The sequence below is a fragment of the Mustela erminea genome, chromosome 9, assembly GCF_009829155.1.
Source record: "Mustela erminea isolate mMusErm1 chromosome 9, mMusErm1.Pri, whole genome shotgun sequence".
In the NCBI taxonomy this organism is placed as follows: Eukaryota; Metazoa; Chordata; class Mammalia; order Carnivora; family Mustelidae; genus Mustela; species Mustela erminea.
Window position 1 is genome coordinate 35,244,187 of NC_045622.1, and position 6,320 is coordinate 35,250,506.

At 34.1% G+C, this 6,320-nt stretch overlaps 1 pseudogene; it reads left to right on the forward strand.

Moving 5' to 3' along the window:
• The first annotated feature begins 601 nt into the window (after positions 1-601).
• On the forward strand, positions 602-730 carry LOC116600517 (annotated as a pseudogene).
• The last annotated feature ends 5,590 nt before the right edge of the window (positions 731-6,320 follow it).

The window sequence follows — 6,320 nt, forward strand, 5'->3', positions numbered from 1 at the left end:
CACTGCTGGGTCGTATTCCATTATATAATTGTACCACAGTATTTTTAGCCAATCTCTTGCCAATGCATATTTTCCCCATGGTATATTTTTCCTTCCCAATAAAGGTTGTTATGGACTTTCTTTTCTATTTCTTAGTGCATATGTGCAAAAATTTCTATTGACTACATGCTTATGAATGGAATTAGCTAGACTTGCTTTCAACTTTAGTAAATGATAGCAATTCTTTTTTTTCTGGTTTGGAAGGATTATAAGAAGTTTGCCAAATGTTTTTACCAATATTATTATGATTACAGACATAATTTCTGCCACTAAGGTATGTGTCTCTTTATGATTTCCTCAATTACTAGTTAGGCTAAAAATATTTCTATTTGTTTACTGGGCATTTAAAAAGTAGAATGCTTGCTCATAATTTTGTTTGTGTTTATTGGGGTTGTCAGTCTCTACTTACCATTTGGAGAAAAAAAGCATATAAATACTATATGCACAAGTATATGTATTCTAGACACTATCATCTGTTAGTTATATGCTTTGGAAATCTCTTCTTCAAATTTTGTATGGCCCTATCACCATTTTAGGACTGTATTTTGAGAAACAGATATTAAGCTTTGCGCAGTGGCAGTATCGTAGCCAATGAGGTTTATCCGAGGCGCGATTATTGCTAATTGAGAAACAGATATTATTCTTTCATTTTTTTAGATATTATTATTTCTAATGTAATATAATATATTACTTTGTTCTGTTTGAGGGTTATTGAAAATACTTTCCTATCATGACATAATAGAGAAATTCTTCTATGCTCTTTTCTAAAGTTTACAGTCTTGATATTTATTTATATTTTTTTTATTTTTTAAAAGAGTTTATTTATTTGACAGATAGAGATCACAAATAGGCAGAGAGGCAGGCAGAAAGAGTGAGGAGGAAGCAGGCTCCCCGCTGAGCAAACAGCCGGATGTGGGGCTCGATCCCAGGACCCTGGGATCATAACCTGAGCCGAAGGAAGAGGCTTTAACCCACTGAGCCACCCAGGCGCCCCCAGTCTTGATATTTATATTTAAATTTTCATTTGCCTGGAATTAGCATCTTTTGTTATGCTTCAATATAATCAATTATCGAATGACATTTAGCAAAGAAGTATCTTTCTTCTGATATCTTGTCATGTTTAAGTTTGATTTAGGCTTCTGGGATGTCTATTCTGATCCATTGTGTCATGAATCCATACTTGAATTGTCTTAGTTCAGCTTTAAAATAAGTCTAGATATTTGACAGGAAGGTTTCTAAACTTGTTAACTTTTGTCAGATGTGTCTTGGCAATTCTTTTGCTTTTCCTGTAAAAATTCAAGTATAGCACTATGATACTACTGCAAAATAAATAAATAAAATACCCTTTGGTAGACACTTTATGCTTGAGTTGGCCTGTGTTCTTCTTCCTTATCTTTGCCTCAGAAGTACTTTCAAGCTCCAACAGACTGCAGTTTCTTATCTATGATTTGTGCTATCTGATGACATTCCTTTTATCTTAAACTATTTTTAGTTTCTTTTTGTGATCAGAGAACATCTAGAGCTGATTAAGACTTCCTCTTATAGCTGAGACCTTCTTTTAGCATTCCCATATCTGTCATGTTGGATTTGTTTAAATTATGTATCTATGTTATCTATGATGTATGCCAAGGCAGAGGCTATGCATGGACCTAAGCATATTCTTGCTGTCAGGTGTTAAAGTATTTAGAACCAATAGGAATGTTTTCAAGCATTAATAATTGAGCCAAATATATCAAAACATGTCAAGGGCTTTCAAAAAATATAGTATTCCTTGGGATTGCTAAGGAAAAACAACTTCAATTTGCCCGTGATGCTCACATTGGCAGCCTTCAAATTCAAACTCTCCTGGAAACACTCCCATTGCTGATTATGGTTATATAGATTAGTTTTGTCTCAGGAGAGAGCTGATCTGAAAGAAGACCATGGTAATGCTGATACCTGATAAAGGGCTTTATCTATTTTTTAGGCTGCATTTGAAATTTTATATCATATGCTCTCATAATACTAGAGTATGTCATGAATCTTGTAAAGTTTCCTAAGATTCTTTGAGCCAAACTTTTCTCTACTTTTATTTGTTACTCTAATGATCCTAGAGAGCCAAACAGTAGCAGTAGCAATGTGTAATATGTCAGATATGTGCATAATTTATTAATGAAAGGAAAGAAAAGAAAGTGTTAATTATTTTTCATGGCTCAATTCAAGCCCCTCGTTTTTTATTTTTGCATGTTTATGATGTAAAGAAAATTCAGCTTTGAAAATTAATCTTATCCATTAAAAAGACAGAAAATGAGACAGACTGAGAAAGACTAAAGCATTGTTCTGCCATTTATGAAGTTGAAATATGCAAAATTTTGTCTTAACAGTTGTTTGTTGATTTTGTTGATCTTTTCAAATAATCATTTTTAAAATTTTTATCGGTTTTATTATATTACTTATAATTATGTTTAGTTTGCTGTTATTGTTCTAGTTCCTACGAATTTTTAAATTTTCTTTTTTCTAAAATATACATATACTGGCATCAATTCCACTTTATGAACATTTAAGCTGCATTCCATAAGTTTTGATACATTGAATTTTTAATATACTCAGAATTGTTTCCTATATTTAGTTTTATTTCCTCTTCAACATATGTGTACTTATTTTTAAACATAAGGAGATTATTAAAATCTTTGACTTCTAACTTAAATCCACTGTAGTTAAAGAATATACTCTTATAATTTATATCATTTGCATTTTATTGAGACTTGCTTCCTAACCCAGAATATAATCAAACTTTATAAAACTTCTGTGTGTACTTAAAGTAATGGCAGTCTGCAGTTCAGGGGTGCAAACTTCTATATGAGTCAATTATGTTAAGGTTGTTAAATGCAATGAGCAAATTTCCTATATTCTTACAGCTTTCATACCTACATCTTTCAGTCAGTCCCTGAGAGTCGTGGTTAAATTCACCAGGAATGATTATAGGGGCACCTGGGTGGCTCAGTCAGTTAAGCGACAGGCTTTTGGTTTTGGCTCATCGTGGAGTCTGCTTAAGACTCTCTTTCCCTCTCCCTCTGCCTTGACCTACACACTCTCTCTCCCTCTCTAAAAGTAAATAAATATTTTTTTTAATTAATGATTATAGATTTTTCTATTGTTCTTTTAATTTTGTTAAACTTTACATTATATATTTTGAGGTTAGGTAAATTAGATAAATGAAACTTCGGAAATATCATACCTTCTTAGTGAATTTAGTTTTATGAAGTGCTCATCTTTATCTCTAGTAATGCTTTTTGCTTGAAAGTCTACATTTTCTGATATTGATACAATACCAGTTTCCTTTTGATTAGTACTTGTATGGTATAACTTTGTTATCCTTTTACTTCAAACTTTTATTATTTTAGGTATGTTTCTTGTATGCAGCATGAATGTATTTTTTTTTTCTTTTATAGTCTACAATATTGACAGAAACTATTTGGGTGAAACGAAATTTTCAAGTTTATTCATTATATTCATTAGTAAAACAATATCAGAACTATATATAACATGCACCACACTCCTAAAATATAATAAACTATGTCCCATATTTGCTTTCAAACTCTGAACTTTATTTAGTCTTCAATCGGTTTTTATTTTTAAAAACAAATTTGCTTCATTAGCTCATTTTATAACTTTAATAGGTCTTGACTATTTAGCCTGATCTGTATAGAACATTAAAGTCACCTCTTGGTCTGTATATTATAGATGGGGGGAGTGATTTGTAGAGTTAATATAGCATAACAATTAAGAACACAGATTTTGGAGTCAAATTCTGTTTGTTCCACTGACTGGCTGCATGTTATTGGGCAAATTATTTGTCCCCCTTAGGTTTTAATTTCTTCATCTGTAAAGTGGGATAAGTAATAATGATACCTATCTCGTAGCGTGTTGCAAGGATTAAACAAGCTAGCATCTAAAAGGTGCTTAGAGCTTACCTGACATGTAATAAGCACTCTATACATAAAAACTCGATACATAAAGCAACAAAATGATATTACTAGCTATTAGACCTAATAATATTATGACTTCTTAGCTATTAAACCTAGTCTTGTTAGATCTTCAATGATAATTAAAAGGGTTTGGCCTCAACCTTTCTGTCTTAGTTAATTCTCTCTCATGCCTCCACATGTGGAACTTCTGACAACACACCTGGATGCCTCTGCATTTTTGAATGTTGTTCCCATGTCATAGATGTACCAACTCTTAGACAGGGAATTCTTCAAATTCTAAGATCCAATTCACTACCAAATTATCTAAAATTCCCTCTTTATTTTTTAAATTAAATTTAATTTTTTCAGTGTTCCAAGATTCATTGTTTATGTACCATACCCAGTCCTCCATGCAATACATGCTCTCCTTAATACCCACCACCAGGCTCACCCAACTCCCAACCCCCTCCCCTCCAAAACCCTCAGTTTGTTTCTCAGAGACCACAGTATCTCATGGTTTTTCTCCCCCTCCAATTTCCCCCAACTCACCTCTCCTCTCCAACTCCCAATGTCCTCTGTGTTATTTCTTATGCTCCACAAGTAAGTGAAACTATATCATAATTGGCTCTCTCTGCTTGACTTACTTCACTTAGCATAATCTCCTCCAGTCCCATCCATGTTGATATAAAAGTTGGGTATTCATCCTTTCTGATGGAGGCATAATATTCCATTGCCTATATGGACCATATCTTCTTTATCCATTCATCTGTCAAAGGGCATCTTAGCTCTTTCCCACAGATTAGCCACTGTGGCCATTGCTGCTATGAAAATTGGGGTACAGATGGCCCTTCTTTTCACTACATCTGTATCTTTGGGGTAAATACCCGTGGTGCAATTGCAGGGTCATAGGGAAGCTCTATTTTTAATTTCTTAAAGAATCTCCACATTGTTTTCCAAAGTGGTTGTACCAACTTGCATTCCCACCAACAGTGTAAGAGGGTTCCCCTTTCTCTACATCCTCTCCAACACACATTGTTTACTGTCTTGTTAATTTTGGCCATTCTAACTGGTGTAAGGTGGTATCTCAATGTGGTTTTGATTTGAATCTCCTGATGGCTGGTGATGAACATTTTTTCATGTGTCTGATAGCCATTTGTATGTCTTCATTGGAGAAGTGTCTGTTCACGTTTTCTGCCCATTTTAAGATGTGATTATCTGTTTTGTGTGTGTTGAGTTTGAGGAGTTCTTTATAGATCTTGGATATCAGCCCTTTGTCTGTAGTGTCATTTGCAAATATTTTCTCCCATTCCGTGGGTTGCCTCTTCGTTTTGTTGACTGTTTTCCTTTGCTGTGCAGAAACATTTGATCTTGATGAAGTCCCCAAAGTTCATTTTCACTTTTCTTTCCTTTGTCTTTAGAGATGTCTTGAAAGAAGTTGCTGCATCTAATGTCAAAGAGGTTACTGCCTATACTGTCCTCTAGGATTTTGATGTATTCCTGTCTATTGAGGTTTTTCACCCATTTTGAGTTTATCTTTGTAGATGGTGTAAGAGAATTGTCGAGTTTCATTCTTCTACACATAGCTGTTCAATTTTCCCAGAACCATTTATTGAAGAGATTGTCTTTTTTCCACTGTATATTTTTCCCTGCTTGGTCAAAGATTATTTGAGCATAGAGTTGAGGATCCATATCTGGGCTTTCTACTCTGTTCCACTGATCTATGTGTCTGTTTTTGAGCCAGTACCATCCTGTCTTGGTGATCACAGCTTACTAGTAAAATTTGAAATCAGGCAACATGATGCCCCCAGTTTTTTCTTTTTCAACATTTCCTTAGCAATTCAGGGTCTCTTCTGGTTCCATACAAATTTTAGGATTGTTTGCTCCAGCTCTTTGAAAAATGCCAGTGGAATTTTGATTGGGATGGCATTGAAAGTATAGATTGCTCTAGGCAGTATAGACATTTTAACAATGTTTATTTTTCCGATCCATGAGCATGGAATGCTTTTCCATCTTTTTGTGTCTTCTTCAGATTCTTTCATGGGTGTTCTGTAGTTCCTTGAGTACAGACTCTTTACCTCTTTGGTTAGGTTTATTCACAGGTATCTTACGGTTTTTGGTGCTATCGCAAAAGGAATCAATTCTCTAATTCCCTTTCTATATTTTCATTGTTAGTGTATAATAAAGCAACTAATTTCTGTAGATTGATTTCATCTTTTACCACATTACTGAATTGCTGTATAAGGTCTAGCAGTTTGGGTGTGGAGACTTTTGGGTTTTCTATATAAAGTATCATGTCATCTGCAGAGAGAGAGTTTGACTTCTTTGCCAATTTGA